General features: G+C 42.8%; 1 protein-coding gene across 29 annotated transcripts in view; it reads right to left on the bottom strand.

Moving 5' to 3' along the window:
- Positions 1-15,964, bottom strand: part of CTNND2 (catenin delta 2) — a 3,139,673-nt gene that overhangs the window by 1,124,610 nt on the left and 1,999,099 nt on the right. The gene's annotated exons all lie outside the window — the stretch shown is intronic.

Genomic DNA, 15,964 nt, shown 5'->3' with positions numbered 1-15,964 from the left:
ATCTGAGAAATGCGTTAATTTATTTTTTCACATACATCATGGCCCAAATATACAAAGAGTTGACGCAATCCATGGCAGCAAGCACAGTTGTTGCCCTGCATTGCGTGAAGTGGGGAGAGCAGAACTCAGACCTGCAACATATCTACAAAGAAGTGGTGCACTTCTGCTTTTTCCCGGCGCTAGGACACTTTCAGCAGCCATGCACCAGCACAGACATCCCTTTCTGCACAAAAACTATGCTTTAAGGCAATTTCTTCTCTGTAGATGTGCTGCTGCAGCACAAATGCAGAGATTAAATATTGAGCAAAAATATTTGTCCTCATTAAGCTAGCATCAGGGAGGTGCAGTATTTTGGCATAAATCCACACATACAGTTCTTTGTGGTTATGGATTTGCGTCAAAATCCATAAGTGGATGCAGAGGAGTAACCATATTCCACCCGTGGAACACCCCCTTGATGCAAATAGCTAATTTTATTTTCATCAAAGAGGCACAAAACGAGATGTTTACCTGACCCAGAAACAAACTACCCTTTATTTTGCTCCTTCAACCGTTTGCTTAGTTTTTCGATGTAATCTTTTCTTATATTGGTCTTTTTTTCAAAACAAACCAGCTGTGTCACTTGGTTTCTGTTATACGAGGGACATGAACTATTATACCAGATAAAATATTCTGAAAGCTGTGCACGACAGCCAGTGCTCGCATGCGGCGGCGATCACATTTCCAACCATGAAAGTGATGGTTAAAGCTGCACTAGGCTCTAGGGTATTCCTTAGATTTCAGACTGGTACTGCTTTCTGCAAAGGTGTTAGGGTCCCTCAGCACCTTCCCTTGGGAGTCTGGTGGGGACCCTACTCCTGTAATTAGGGGATTTAATGTCCTGAGTGAATACCAAGCATGCACTCACCCTGAGCTTGTGTGATGGAGGAAAGGTTTTGGTAGCATCATAGTTGCTAGGCATCATAGACATAACACTGTGACCTTCTCGAAGCACATTGTTGGGGACAAACTATGAGCTTTGACGGTGGGGGCTCACGATGAGCTTCAGCACCCCAGGCTGAGGCTATGGACAGTCTCACCTATAAAGGATGCTTATGTGATGCTGTTCTTATAATAGTATAATAATATAGTGTTATATAATGGGAGTGGAGTTCTCAGTTTCTAAATTGTGTTATTTCATTGAAGAAACCTCAAGTATCTCAAATTAACCCAAGTCAGGCATAAGTAGCATATTCATTACTCGTGTAATTCTTTAATTTTTGCCTCCTGTAGTTTTAGTTTTATTGTTAAATGCATGACCACAAATCCCAGAATGCAAAGAAAAGAGAATTAAATGAAAGCCACCTGAGTGGGATAACTAAGAGATATGAAATATGAACAAATGTAGTTTGGTTCTAAAAATGTGAACCTTTACAATAGATCTTTCTGACGTCATACTTTAAATTGTGACACATACTTGGTAAATATGTATAATATAGTTGAATGTTTGATCTTTTCACTAGCTAAAAAAGGGAAAAATGCAAATATTTAGTGACTGTCTCATTGCTGCACAGAAGTGCCTCGTTCGGTCATTCAAAGTATGGATTTATGGCAGAGAAGGGCTGGTGACATCCCATTTAATTCTTTACAATCCCGCTAATTAGTGCCAGGACTCCGCTACAGCTCTTCAGCTCAGAGGTGTCATCTAGCATAGCATTCCTGTTGAGAAATGCTCTGCTGGTACTGCTGGTGCTATGAAGTGTTGTTACTGTCATTACTACCATAGCACTCATACTCAGAACTATTGCAGCTCAGCTGAGATGTGCGGGTGATATCTATTATTAGTATAGCCAGCCTTGCTAAAATGTGCTGTTACTGTGCATTATTAAAGCACCCCTGCTAAGAAGCGGGGGTGATGTTTATTATTAGGTTCAGGATTTGATAGAGCAGTTGTCAAAACGACCTATTGCAAATATTATACAAAGAGTGGACTTTTGGTCACCTCCTCTCAGCTGCTGGCTTTCTTTGATCAGTCTTTTTCAGTCATTGGTTTAAGATTTTATCAATCACATCATGCCTCAGTTCAGTGCAGTGGTCACCTCTCATGTAATACTACTGGCTGATTGAGTGTAACCTTTCATCTCCACTGAAGTGCCTGACTGTATGAAGGTCTATCTTACAACCTAGGCCTCTCTGCTGACTCCTTCCTGTGTGAATCCCTCTACTATGCTAAACCTGCATGCGCTAGGATATTAAACCCAGACTTACTGGCTTTGCCAATACTTGTTATTATAGCACCTCCACTGAGCAGTACTTTTACTGTACATCAGAGGCGAAAGGAACGCCCATTCTAGCAGATTAAACAGGGGAAGCCAATGGGCCAGATCGGCTAGGGAGATGGGTCCCAGATAAACATCATTTTGTTGTTTATGGGCATTTTTTGTCTGCAGGTCTGCGGACAAAATGCTTCCTACATGACACTTTTAGGGGATACAATAAAGGATGGTTGTTGGCTGTGGGTTGGCTTGCACAGTGAAGGAAAGCGAGAAAGTGAATTAATTAAACTAGAAGAAAATACAGAGAGAGTGACAAATGGAAAAACAAGCATTGTCAAAGCCAGTAGGACTGGCCTTTTGTGACCTACTGGTTTTACCAATGTTTTTAGCAATGCTGTACAGAATTGACAAAAAAGGAAAAGTATGTTTGCCAATAATATGCAGCATAGGCAATAACAAAAAAGAAAAAAACGTCATCCTGGCGTGATGCATGCATACCGCAAATGCGCCATGACACGATTGGAGTCCTTTTCATTCATTAGATACATGCATGTTTGATGGCATGAGCATGCATCTCCACACAGCCACATGCCTACTGAATGATGCAAGAGTAACTTAATTGATTGTATTACTAATGTACTGATCCAGTATGGCCTATGGCAAACTTCACCTGGAATGGTGAAAGAAAATAGTAATTTTTAATTGTGGTAAAGAGCATTTCTGCTAGCGGGGCTGTCAGGCATCAACTGCTGGGCCCTCCAAGAGATGTAAAACATTTCTAAAATAAATATTAAAAGGACTGTGAAGGGCTGGAGAGCAACACAGGAGCGGGTCTGGAGAAGCAATAGGGGTTGGGTGGCCAGGAGGAGGATTAAAAAAAATAAAAAAATTAAGCTGGGTTAGAAGAGAAGGTATAAAAGAGGAAACAATAAGCACGAGAGAGAGCACAACACACATGGGTGAAAACTTCACAAAGGGGTTATTTGGCGGAGGAGAAGCACACAAGGGAGAGTAATGGAAAACACATGCCCTCTCATGGAGTGCTTAACAAAAACGAAAAAAGTGAGCAGTGGAAGCATACAAGTGAGCCAGTCAAAAGGATGGTAAAGAGACTATGTTGCAGGGGAGGGAAAACACAAGAAGGGGATGGCAAGCCTTACAATTTTGAAACAAGCGAATAAGATTGACAATAAAGCCAACCAGTGGTAAGAAAAGGGTGGGATCTATGCTCACTCTAAGTTTTGGGTATGGTACCGAAGAAGCTTTTAGCCTTAAATAGCTGAATGCTGCTTGGTAGGCAAGACCTGATAACGAGTATATGAGATAAAGGTAATAAAGAAAAATTAAGTATGGGGAAAAAAGAGGTGTAGATAAAAAGTGGCAAAAAGGAGGAAGAAAGGAAATGTGGAAAGGGAAGAATGAAACATTTAACACATCTGATGGAGGGTGAAGATTTAAAGATGTGAGGGTGAAAGGTTACATGGAAGAGTGGATACGTACAAGGGTGACTGGATGGAAGGACGGAAGAATGAGCAGAAAGATACGAGCTATGGACAGATGAATACATGAATATACTGATGGTTAAAAGGATGGATGTATATTGGAAAGGATGGATGATAGATAAAAAAATGTATGGCTGCATGGGGCAATGGCTGGGTGGGTGGAAAGGTGAAGGGGTGGACAGGTGAATGGATGAACAGATTGAAGGGTGAATGGATGCAGAGCTGAATGGGAGCATTGAAGGATAAAATGAACTCTTCTAAGGAGTTAAGTCTGCTTGCTGTGTGTGCTCGGCGTGGTTAGAGGTTTGTTTCAAGGGTGGAGGGTATTTTAATTTCTTGGCTACTCTTTCTACCCATTATTGAAGTAGCCCTGCAGAGAACTTTTGTTTTATATATCGACCTCACCTCTGTGAAGGTCCATGGTCCTCAGTCTCCTCATCCCCCAAAGGTGAGATCTTAGAGCATTTTGTATTTACAGACATTGATCACTTCATTAATTAATAAAACACTGTATCCTTAAGGACGCCCTCTCCTTGCCTGTAACTGCCAGCGATGAAACGGTTTGAAACTTGTGTTGTGTAAACCGCCTTCGTCATCTGTTATTTAGAGATTTACACTGAAGAAGAATGTTCGTCCAGGTGTCCGGCGTCCGTTCTTCGTGGTCAGAAAACCGGTCTGCACACTCTTAAAACCCAATCCATTGCACATTTTTACACCACGAAAACATAAATAAACGTTATTTTTCTGGAGGCTGGAAAAGTTTCATAACGATTCGCAGAACCTCTCACATATATAATGAAGCTGTATTTAAAACCGACCCCTTGATTTGTAATGATGAATATCAGAGGGTCGTACGCTGAGATAAGAAAATATTCACAAGTTCCTACATATGCCAGGTGATTTTCCTTCAAAAGGTTTCCCAGCTTTCCGTCATTCCCCTGGGCCTGATGGTATCAGTTGTTGCATTCGGCCTAACAGACGTGTGTATTGTACTTGGTTCTGATGTGTACCTTATAGATAAGTTTATCTGCACTGCACATTAGGAGTGCTGACGCAGGCTTTCACATCAATTATGTTTATCAGATCTAAGATGAAGATTGTACACCACTAGCAAGGACATATGGTACTTATCTTTGGTAATGTCTTTTCTGTTGAATGCTCTATATAACAACAGATTCCTCATCTTTAGAATGTCCCCAGGCCCTATCTAAAAGATTTTTCAGCATAGCCCCTGCATTCCGGTAGTTGGCATTATGAGGTTCTGTGTCCACCCTAAAAGTGGTGGCTGCAGTTAGCACCCAGGTACCCTGACATTAGTTTCTTTCTTAACATTGTTCACAGCCTGGGGCAACGGGCAACTATTTGTCAGTGTTCTGATCTCTAATTTGGGACCGTTTCAGCTGGAACAGAGTCCATTCCACAGAATACAGAGGCAGGAGGGCAGTTAGGACTCTGCAGTTAGATAGAGTATCCACCAGAAAGGGGGTTTCCAAGATGTAAGTTACTAGTTCTTCTGATAGATGCTTCTAACAGCAGATTCCTCACCTTTAGAATAGATACGAAAGTAGTCCCTCCCCTAGTGGTGGTTCTATGGAATCACTCCCAAAAATCCTCTGAGCCCGATTGACCAAAATACTCTTCCTGTTGGATCTGGGTGTCAAGGAAATAATGCTTTGTAAACATGTGCACTGACACCCACGCAGCATCCTAACAAATATCAAGGACAGACACTCCACACTGCAGCACAATTCTACCCACAATGGCCCTGGTGAAAGGGGTCCTCAATCCTTCTGTAGACTGCTTCTTGGCCTACGCATAGCAGATCCTAAGTCAGAGGACTATTCCATCTGGACAAAGTCATTTTCTGCACTGCCTTGCCATTCTTTGCCCCAGAAAATCCCACAAAGAGCCAATTGCCAACCCAATGGTCTTTGGTACCATCTATTTGAAAATTCAGTGCTCCTTTAGGGTCAAAATGATGGAGCTTCTACGCCACTTTTAAGGGAGGAGTTGGGGCAAGATGCTTCTGAAGAGTGAGGGACTTTTCAATGTAAAAGGAAGTCACAACCTTCGGAAGAAAGGCTGCTCAAGTCCTCAGCACTAGCTTGCCTCGAAAGAAGGGGGTCTAGGGCAGCTGGCTGATAATACTTAAAGCTCACCTATGCAACAAGCTGCAGTTATTGCGATGAGAAAGATTATTCTCAGGGCTAGGAGAGGTAGAGGACAGCTTTGTAACATGTCAAAAGGGGTAACATAAGGAAAGTAAGGACCAAATTAAGATCCCACTGTGACATCATGAATGATTTAGGGGTAAACGTAGATTAAACCTTTGAGAATTCGCATCATAATAGCTGATTTGAATGACAGTTTGGTGAATATAAAAAGGCCCAAAACATCATATAGATAGCCTTTAACCATACCCACTGTAAGTACCTGATGGGCCAAAGACAAAACAAACAAGAAGGCATCCAACAGACTGGCCTGCAATGGGTCTGTATTCTGGCAGGCCACAAACTTATGCCCATGTCCAGCACACACAGGCTTTTTAGAGGCACACCTGACCTTAAGGATGACACCCACTACCTCTGAATTGAGGCTGAATATAGTCACCCCTTTCCCCTCAATCTCCATGCATGACAGCTCAGGTACATGATCCTGCCCTGCTTCTGTGACAAAAGATCCTCTCAAAGCAGCAGCTTGATTGGAGGACAGATGCTCATGCCAAGATGTTCCAGGTGCTACACTCTTATAGCCCAATGCAGAGCCACTAGGATGCCTTGGGACAAGTCGTTCCTGATAATCTTCCGCACTCATGTTAGGAGGCGTAGTGACAGGAAGGCAAACAAGAGTTTTGTGATCCACTCTAGGCGGAATGCATTTCCAAGAGAGATTCTCCACCTGGTATTCAAAGAACCTGCCAGGTTGTGCACGAACAGGAAACTGCCTTGATCATTCAGCCAGTCCCAGAGCTGCTGGGCCCCCAGACAAGGCCCAGTACCCATGCTACACTGCTTGTTGCAGTATAGCATAGCAGTAGTTTTGTCTGCGAAAACCTGAACCAGCCTTCCTTTGATGGAAAGCAGAAAGGTTATCAAGGGAATGGCCTGCAACTCCAACATGTTGATGTAGAAGTGGGTCTCTGCTGGAGACCAGAGTACTCTTATCTCCACCTCTCCCAGATGACGTCCCCAACTCAGCAGCAATGCATCTGTCAACCCCGTCAGCTCTGGGTGGGATAGAATGAGAGGCCTGCCGCTGGCCGAATTGTGGTTGAGCAGCTATTTAAGCAGGTCTTTTGCACTTTCCTCCAAAACATGGATGGTTTGACAGGTTCTCTTGCTGCAGGCACCATTGAGATGTTAGATCCCACTGCAGAGCCTACATATGTCACCTGGCATGGTCGAAGAACATGATATAATTGACCAATAGTCCCAGAGTCCCCAATATTGGGACCTCATCACTGAGGCTGAAATATCAGGATATTAGCCTCCATGTCTCAGACTAGCTGATCCAGATGGAAGGCCCAAAAATGCATTGTATCCAGGAAGGCTCAGATGAAAGAGTGTGTCTGAGAAGGTGTCAGGTGAGACTTTGGTGTATTGATCAAGAACCATAATGATGCAAGAGTTTTGTTGTCACCTGGAGGTTGTTCACAAATGACTGTGGTGAGTCCACTTTCAGCAGCCAGTTATGGAGGTAGGAAAAGATTGGTAATCCCAAACTCTGAAGGTATGTAATTATCTTCCAGGACACCCAAGCGTGACTGGTGAGGCCTAAATGGACACTGCAAGCTAAAAATGTTTGTGGCCACCACTTTGAACTGCAAAGTTTGAACTTTGAGATGAGGTTAGAGTGCATCAGATCTGTGCATTGCATCGGCCCCCAGGGTTTGGAGCTCCTAGGGACAAAAGACGTCACTGGTAAGAGGGTCCCACACATTCGTCCTCCCATATTCATTTTGCTTGTGCTAAGACCTGGAGCCCTTTGAACCCCACACGGTTCCCTGGAAACTGGGAGGTGGGTGCTATTGTGCCCTTGTTTGCTCTGTCCCCTGGGGACACCAGACTTCCCCCTAGGTTTTCTTCAGTCCTGTATGGCCAACTTAAGCAAATATGGTCTCTTCTTCTTCTGGATGCTGGCTCTAGTTATGAGGAGGGATTTTTACTGTGCTCCCTCCCTGTGTAGGACTCATGTCTTTTCTGGACACCTGGTACCTCTCCTGGGCACAGGATCATTCTCAGCAGCACAGCTAAAGCCCCCAAAGCAGAGTGACCTTCCTGCTTGTACTCTTGAGATCCTATCGCTTCCTAGCTGCTTGCAAGGCATTTGTGTTGTCAGCAGTAGTCAGTGGGCTCCTCGTTCTGGAGGTCGCACACCAGCAGGACCAGACCACAGTAAACCAAGGGGAATACTCCAGCGTCCTCTCCACTGTCCCCAACAGGGTGTAGGGAGGCCACAGCCACAGGCCCTGGAAAACAAATCCTAGCCCCTGGCAGCCAATCGAAGTAAGAAGCCCTTGAACCCATTCTTGCATTAGCTGTAACAGGGTCTTCTTTCTTCCAACTGGACACTCCTCCGGGATCGCTTCCCCCAGGTCTAGAAGGTTTTTCAAAAGTCTATCTCTGTGCAGGGGTTTTTAAGTGGGGGTGGTGGAAAATTCTAGAAGCAAGGCACCCTGCCCAATTCCAGGGTGACATATCACTCCACTCCTCCTCAAACCATCCTGCACAGCAATATGAAACTTTCCAAGACGGTGCACTCAAATGGTCTTTTGAAAGACCCTCTGAGGGCCTTCACCCTGCCCCTAACTGGCACAACTGCTTTACCTCTCCCTGGACAACTTCAAATGGCAGTCTGTACCGTTACTGGCACCAGAGTTCTGTCTACCCTCCTTGTTGTTGTGAGATTGGGCCATCCCAGGCCAGATGTCATGTTAAAAGTAATCAGCACATGCAGATTCGGTACCTATTCTCTTCCCTACTAGGAGCAAGCCTAATTAGTGGCTAAGGCTCTAAGGGCAGCCTCTGATCCTCCAGCAGGCTAGCACAGTTAATACTTGGGCCAGGAGGGTGATTCAAAGGCCTGAATTGCATTAGGTGCTAAGTAAGAGACATATTATAACCCTTGAAGCGGCACAAGGAGTACTGATATTGTGACATTAAAGTCAAATCCACATTCTGTATTCTATTTACCATAGTATCGGTGTAGCAACCAAATCTCTAGGTCTAACTATTGTGAAACTCTAGGTTGGTGCAGTTTTTGCCCATAGTGTATAATAAAGTGAAGCACACACTTTTCAGTAATAACTACAGATGTGCAAACTCACACCATTAATACCCACTCACATTATAATGGCTGCCCAAGTCATCACCAATCCCTCCTGTGAAAGGCTACCTGTACAGAGATACAAGGCAAAGCTATACAGTAGTCTCACATGCAAAGCATGTACACAGGTACACATGCATGTGTGCGCACATGCTCATGTGAAACCAGTACAAAGCCTCCTAAGCTAGCTGTGCAGCAGCTGACCTTATCTTAAAATGCAGACTTTGACAAATAGCCTGCCCAATCTGGTAGAACAGAGTTTATAATCAATGAGACTTAGGTAGTGAAAATAACTTACAGCATCAGTCTCTAAACCAGGTAGTTAAAAAGGTGAAAATTTCAGGGTGATTAAATAGTGGGGTACCCATTTTTCACATCTCTCACAAAGTGAAAACATAAAAAATAACTAATCTGATGCCCCTGTTAGAGGAGGCAGGATCTATGAAGATTTGTGAATTCTGTTCAGCTCGCTTATCAAGGTGAATGGTCATCCTGGTGTGGTGAAATGCTGTCTTCATGTGACAGCTGCCATACTAGGTAGGGTACCTGACTCTCCCTGTGGCTTGGTGGATTGTGTTAATTGTTGTGGATTGTTAATCCACAATTGTGGATTGTGTGGATTGTTAGCCACAAGACTGGCTAGTGAAGCTAAAATATCCACGTAGCTGCTCCTTTTCCATTTCTACTACCTTAAGATAGGTTTTATCATGCAATGTAAGCTGAGCTAGAGCAAGGATATTTATTAAGCGGGGACCTTCTAGTCTAACTCTTGTAAGGCTGTCAGCCTGGATTTCCTACAGGTGCTTGTACCGGTATCCAGTAGTACAAAATGTCCAGTAATACAAATGTGCTTGTTGCTGATTTACAGTCTCTGGAAGAATTTTGCATGGCGATTCCTCCTCTTTTATTATGCTTTCTTAAGTTAAGTTATGAGCTCTGCAAAGCCTTGGCCTTTGGCTTCCTTGAATTGGCAATTGTCCAAAGAGTGTATACTGCTGTAAGTAGTCTGTTTGCTAAAATCTTTTGTTTAATATGATTTGGTTGACTCAAAAAGGGTGCCCCTTTTTTGGGTGCGGTCATTTGTGGAGCCATGGGGGTGGGGTTACAGTGGGAGAGTACGGACAGAAGAGGATGCATATCAGAGAGTATAATAAGGCATTTATTTATGCATTGTGTTATATAGCACAAATCTAAATCGAATGGCTTTCAGTCAGGGTGGAGATTTACAATGGCACTGAATGTGCACATGTAGCAACAGGAAAAGGTAATGAGGGAGTAGCAGATCTGCAGACAGTTTACAAGTGAAACAAAGGCCTGCCATCCTTCGAACAAGTTAGCTGCATGATATGAGAGTACTATACAATAAACTAAAATTAAACGCACGGGCATGGATTTAAATTGAGGCACCATAAAATCGATTATCTGAGAAAGGGCAAAGGTTACAAGGCACTGAAGGACATGTTTATGAAAAGAATACCACTCTGTCAGGCAAGGCACTTTCAAATAAAATAAAGATATCAGTGGCATAATAAAGACTTAGCAGTTAAACCAGAAGGGCGCGGAAAGCCTGGTAGAGTTGAAAATAAATGAGACGAGGACAGAGTAGCAGCACAGGTGTGGGGAAGGTAGTAAGGACTGACTGAATAGCTCAATAGTGGGGGACACACTCTTCGGGAGGTAGACATTCCAAGTGTACAGAAAGAGTAGTGAATAATATGTGTTTAGTGGGCAAGAGGAGCGTCAGCAGAGAAGGCTCTTCCAGGAGCGGGCCACAGAAATCAAGGAACGGAACTGACAAGGTATGTACACGTTTTGTGATTAAACATCCAAAAAGCAAATGTGTGTCAAAGAGAGATTTCTTTAGGAGTGATTTAACAATCTGAAAAAAGGCATTCTGGATAGTACCGGGGAGGATGCTCCAGACTTTGGGAGCATGTACAGAGAAACACTGTGAGGCCTGGTCAGCTTAATGCCAGGGGAGTGAGACCTTGTATTAATGATCTCTGGGAGTAAAACAAAACAGACGAAGTAAACAATATCTTTAGTGTTTTATATTGATTTGTCCAAATGTAGGACCATGCCCATATACGAGTCAAGGCCATTGTCTATCAAATTAAATATGGCTAAATATTAATCCTATTCACTTCGTATTTTTCACGTCATTGCTCTGTGGTCTCTTACTTATCACACTCACCTCGTGTGGCCTTTCGAGTGTCCCTGCATGTACCTCACTGCCCCAGCACTCCTACAGCCCTTGCTGACTAACAACCTTCTGTGTAGAGTCATATTTCATGCTCCCTCTTTTTACACAAATTCTGCCACTCTCGCACACTTACTGCCATCCTATGTTTTCCTCTACCCTGTCTTATCCGTGCACTGCTGTTCTCCCTTATTGCACTTTCCAGTGTACAGCCCCCCTTTATTTAACTCTATCTGGGAGGTTTCCCCCAACTGAAGCAAAGCACACCACTGTTTTGTAGCTGGATTGATTTAAATTAGGGTTGGGTGGACCTCGCAGAGGTTCACTCTGCAGAATTCTACGGAGCTCCATCTTTCGCCAACAGGTGGGAAATATACCCATCGTGCTAACCGCGCTGAAATTTGGCACCAGTAGCTCATGCAGGGCTGAAAAATCAGTGCAAATTACACCATGCAGTGTGCAAGAGCACACAGCCATTTGATTTGATTTTGTTGCATTTACGTGAAAAATCTACTTGTGCAGCAGGAAATCTACTTGCGAAGCAGCCCTTTTACTGTGACTGCTTGCGACTACCCGCGACCAACTGCATTAGAAAATCGTGCTAGGTGTTGCCAAATCTCCCTCGCATTTCTGGAGCCTATCAGGAACAAATCCACCATGCAGTGATTGGCAGAATTAGGCCGGAACTCTGCATTACAATAGTAATGCAGAGTTGCCAAATTCTGGCAATTCTAAAAGCGAAATGAAACATTCCGCCACCCCTAATTTAAATCCACATACATGTATGCTTAAGATTACGTAGTGACAACTAGACCTAAGACACTAGATTTAATTATGATGAAACTGAACAGACTAACTGACTGAAGAAAACAAGTTGTTTTGGAGACTGGTCTCGATGGAGCAAGTGCCATGCAAGAATGGGTGCCCAAGTAATATCTCAGAAGCTAAATGGGTCCCCATTTTAAATCGTTATTTGAGGAATTCCATAATTATAAATGTACGGAACAACCTTTTTCTGTGTTAAAGGAAGAAACAGCTATCAACTCACAAAATTAGAACAAGACTCCTGGCCCCAACCTTATTTCAATATGATTTCTATAAACGTGATATATTGTTCTCAACTCTCTATTTATGCAATAAACCCCCTCCTGTAAACTACGGGCCTCATTTACGAGGCCTGTGGTGCAGGGGGGCGCGACGAGTGCCTTACTGTGCTGCGCTGCATCACCGGGAAAGAACAAAAATGCACTGTATCTACACGATACAGGACATTTCTGTCCTCTCCCCCTGCGCTGGTGCACAAATTGCTGCTAGCGCCAACGCAAGCATCCTTGCAATATGTTGCAAGGATGCCTGTATTGCTGGGATGATTGTTTTCCTCTTTCTATGTGTGCTGCAGAATGCAGCACACATAGAAAGAGAAAAAATTGGGGAGAAATAAAGATATTTCTTCCCGTTGCATCATTCTTGCACCCCCCCTGAGGTGGCACAGGAATCTGACACACTTGAAAATCTGGGAGTGCGTTTGATTACTTCGTGTTCCATGGGTGATGCGTGGGAACAACCCAATCAACACCAATCAGGGCCCTTTCATGTAGTGTTAGACGTCAAAGAGGTCCATATTTACAAGGCCATGAAAAGCTACGCAAGGTGGCTTTGTAAATATGGCCTGGCACACTGTGCCATCGGAACGTAAGAAAAAATGATGCTCTGGTGGCGCAGTGTGCCACTAGGGCTTTGTAAATGCTACCCTACATTTTTCTAGATTTCTAAAGCATAGTTACGGTAATTTCAATCTACAAAAATGTTACAAAACTTACATAGGGAATGACAATCCCATTTCCTTTTTCAAGTAAATAAATTCGTCTCTCTTTGCTCTGAGGACTCAGGAGGTAGACAGAAACAATGGAACAAATCTGTACTCAAGTCTTCGTCATTATAAATAAGTGAATTTAAAGAGTGGCTTCCCATATGTGCTGTTTGTTGATGTGAAGGAGGAATTTGATTTTGTATGCAGGGAGCTCGGTTGGAACTGCTTATGGACAAGGGTTTGGGCCCACCAATGGCAGGACTTTTAATGCAGGTTCATAAATTCAGTAGTGCTACAGCCCTGTGGAACAGATGGAGAAAAGTCCAGAAGGGATTAAAACAGTGGCTCGTGTGGCTCTGTTTTATTCAATCATTGTTGAAAAAGGTTCCAACTCCCACCCGCTGAATATGGGTCCACATGTTTTGAGCATGGCTACTAAGCATAGCCGTGCACTTCCTTTTGGGAACGAAGCTGTCTTATTGGTCCATAAAGAACATTCGCTGCACACACCTCTGCAGGCCTTCACAGAATATTGCTGTTTCATAATGTTTGTGTTTATTGTCAAGAAACTATTCATAACATATTTAGGAAAACAAAAACATGCAAATGAGAGAAATCGTTTTATAATCCACAGTCTGAAAATAGAATATGTGTGAAACAATCTATTTAAGCATTCACTTCATGTGAAAGATTCATTTGTCAGCCTACATTCAAAAAAGATGACACAAAGATTGGGGGGTTTATGTTGCAAGTAGATTGAGGACATACATACTGAAAGCAACTGCAGCAGCAACCTATGGGGCTCAAATACGGGTCTCACCAAATACGAATAGACCAATAGTTGCGTAAAATACATAACTTTGGAGTTACCAACTCCGCTTCCTTGGTCCCGCTTAGCACTCAAAGCAGTTGCAATATTGTCATATATTGTAATATAGAACCACTTGTACTTTAGATGAGCACTTTTCTAGTTGTACATTATACAAGGGATTTTGCAATCCCTGTATAAAAACCTATCTCTAATTTCTTTATAACCAGCGACTTTTAATGCACGCAGTCATCGATTATAAAGAAATTACATCAGCTGTCAATTGTCATAACTTGTTACAGTTGAGTTCTGCCTTCACGATTCCGTCTGACAGAGCCAGCAACCCAGGGCAAAGGCAGATCACAGAGAATACCTAAAGCAGCCATTTTAAGTAACCTACTGTTTTTTGTATCTGTACATTGATAAGAAGAAAGGAGATATTCATGGTAACATGCTTATTTTTGCAATTCCTGCCTGATTATAGAAAAGTTAGAATCTTTCTGCAAGTTTCTCATGCGTCTTTTTTTTTTTTACCTTGTATTAAACTGCTTCTAATATCTTTTTGCAACAAATATCACAATTTTTTCGTTTTGTTTAATTTTGCACTGGATTCTATTTTTATTCTTCGGTAAAAGAGGCATGTACCAATTATTTAATTGGTTCGTGGGAAAGGTGATGGAGTGACGATAGATTATAGTGAATAAAGTACCCCCTGCTGTACATGAAAAGGCAGGCATGAAAAGGCAGGCAGTACTTGTTTCCTTCGGCCTCATTCCTCTATTTGGTAATGGAAGTCATCAGTGACTTGCAATATCCTTATAATGTACAGCAGAGATTAGTTTATCCCATAAATATATATCACAAACCTGGCCCGAAGGCAGGAGCGTTTTACATGAGTACCAGATTACATTACAGAAGGTTAGATTTTTTTTAAAGACACAAGGGGATTATGTGGTGTGCCCAATATCACAAGATGTTGAGCTGACACAGGACTCACACCTGAGTTCCTAGTTGCAAATTCGGCAGCTCTGGCTTTTGAGTCACATCTGCTTCCCATGCTAAGTAGAGTAGTGATGCAGATGGAAAAAGAGCAACGTTTACCCCATTTATAATTTTGACAACAAGGTTAACTTGTTAAAATAAGGAATATCAAGCACACACACAAGTTGTATATCACAGAAGCTATTATAGGGAAGAGTTTTGGAAAACTATATATCTTTTAGAGTTTGTCTAATAAAGAAAATATAGTACATGCTAATGCGACAGGGAACTCCTCCACTAAGAACTTGTGGGGGCGGCTGTTGCTCTGGGATGGATAAGAGTCAAAATATCATTGTAGTATGAATGCTTGAGGCATGTTGGTGCATTTTCTATTATGCCAGCTTACAAATAGCCCAGACAAAATTGCATAAAGTCAGTACTCCCAAAATACGATGAGAGATGTGTGAAGAGAATTCTACATAAAACCTGAAAATAAATTGAAAATTACACCATGCCAGAAGGAGAGGATAGAGACTGGGAGAGGGAAGTGCCCCATGTTAAGAAGCATGTTAAGTGGCACTTGTGCCCCCAACCCTGTCCCAAGCCTTTGCCTAAACAAAAAAAAAGTTTGATGTCCCGGGGTGTTTTCAAACACATTAATGGAAGTCAGCACTTCAAAGCTTCTGCAAAACAAACTTGTTTTTCCTGCCACCATGTGAGATAGGCTCCTCACTGGGTAACCGTGTGAAGGGAGTCGATGTTGTGTGTCACACGCTGGCATTGTGTGAGTTGGCAGGTCTGCTTCATTTATGTATGGGAAGTGGCGAAATCTACCCCCAACTGCGCCTTTTATTTATTTTGTAATAATTATTTTTATTGCATAAAAGAATAAAACGATTCTCGGGGTTTAGAGAATGCAGAGATCACGACATTTTGCATTGTGCATAGGGAAGAGAGTATACATTCATTGATCCTGTAATAGCACTCATAGGACATGTAGCATAAACATGATTAAAAAATTATGCAGGACTACAAACGGAGTGTCAGGATTTTACACAACTTTCACTCCCCACCTGTCCAGCC

This window comes from Pleurodeles waltl, chromosome 2_2 (assembly GCF_031143425.1).
Source record: "Pleurodeles waltl isolate 20211129_DDA chromosome 2_2, aPleWal1.hap1.20221129, whole genome shotgun sequence".
NCBI lineage: Eukaryota > Metazoa > Chordata > Amphibia > Caudata > Salamandridae > Pleurodeles > Pleurodeles waltl.
Note: the sequence above shows the minus strand (reverse complement) of the source record. Positions and strands in the feature narration are given on the sequence as shown.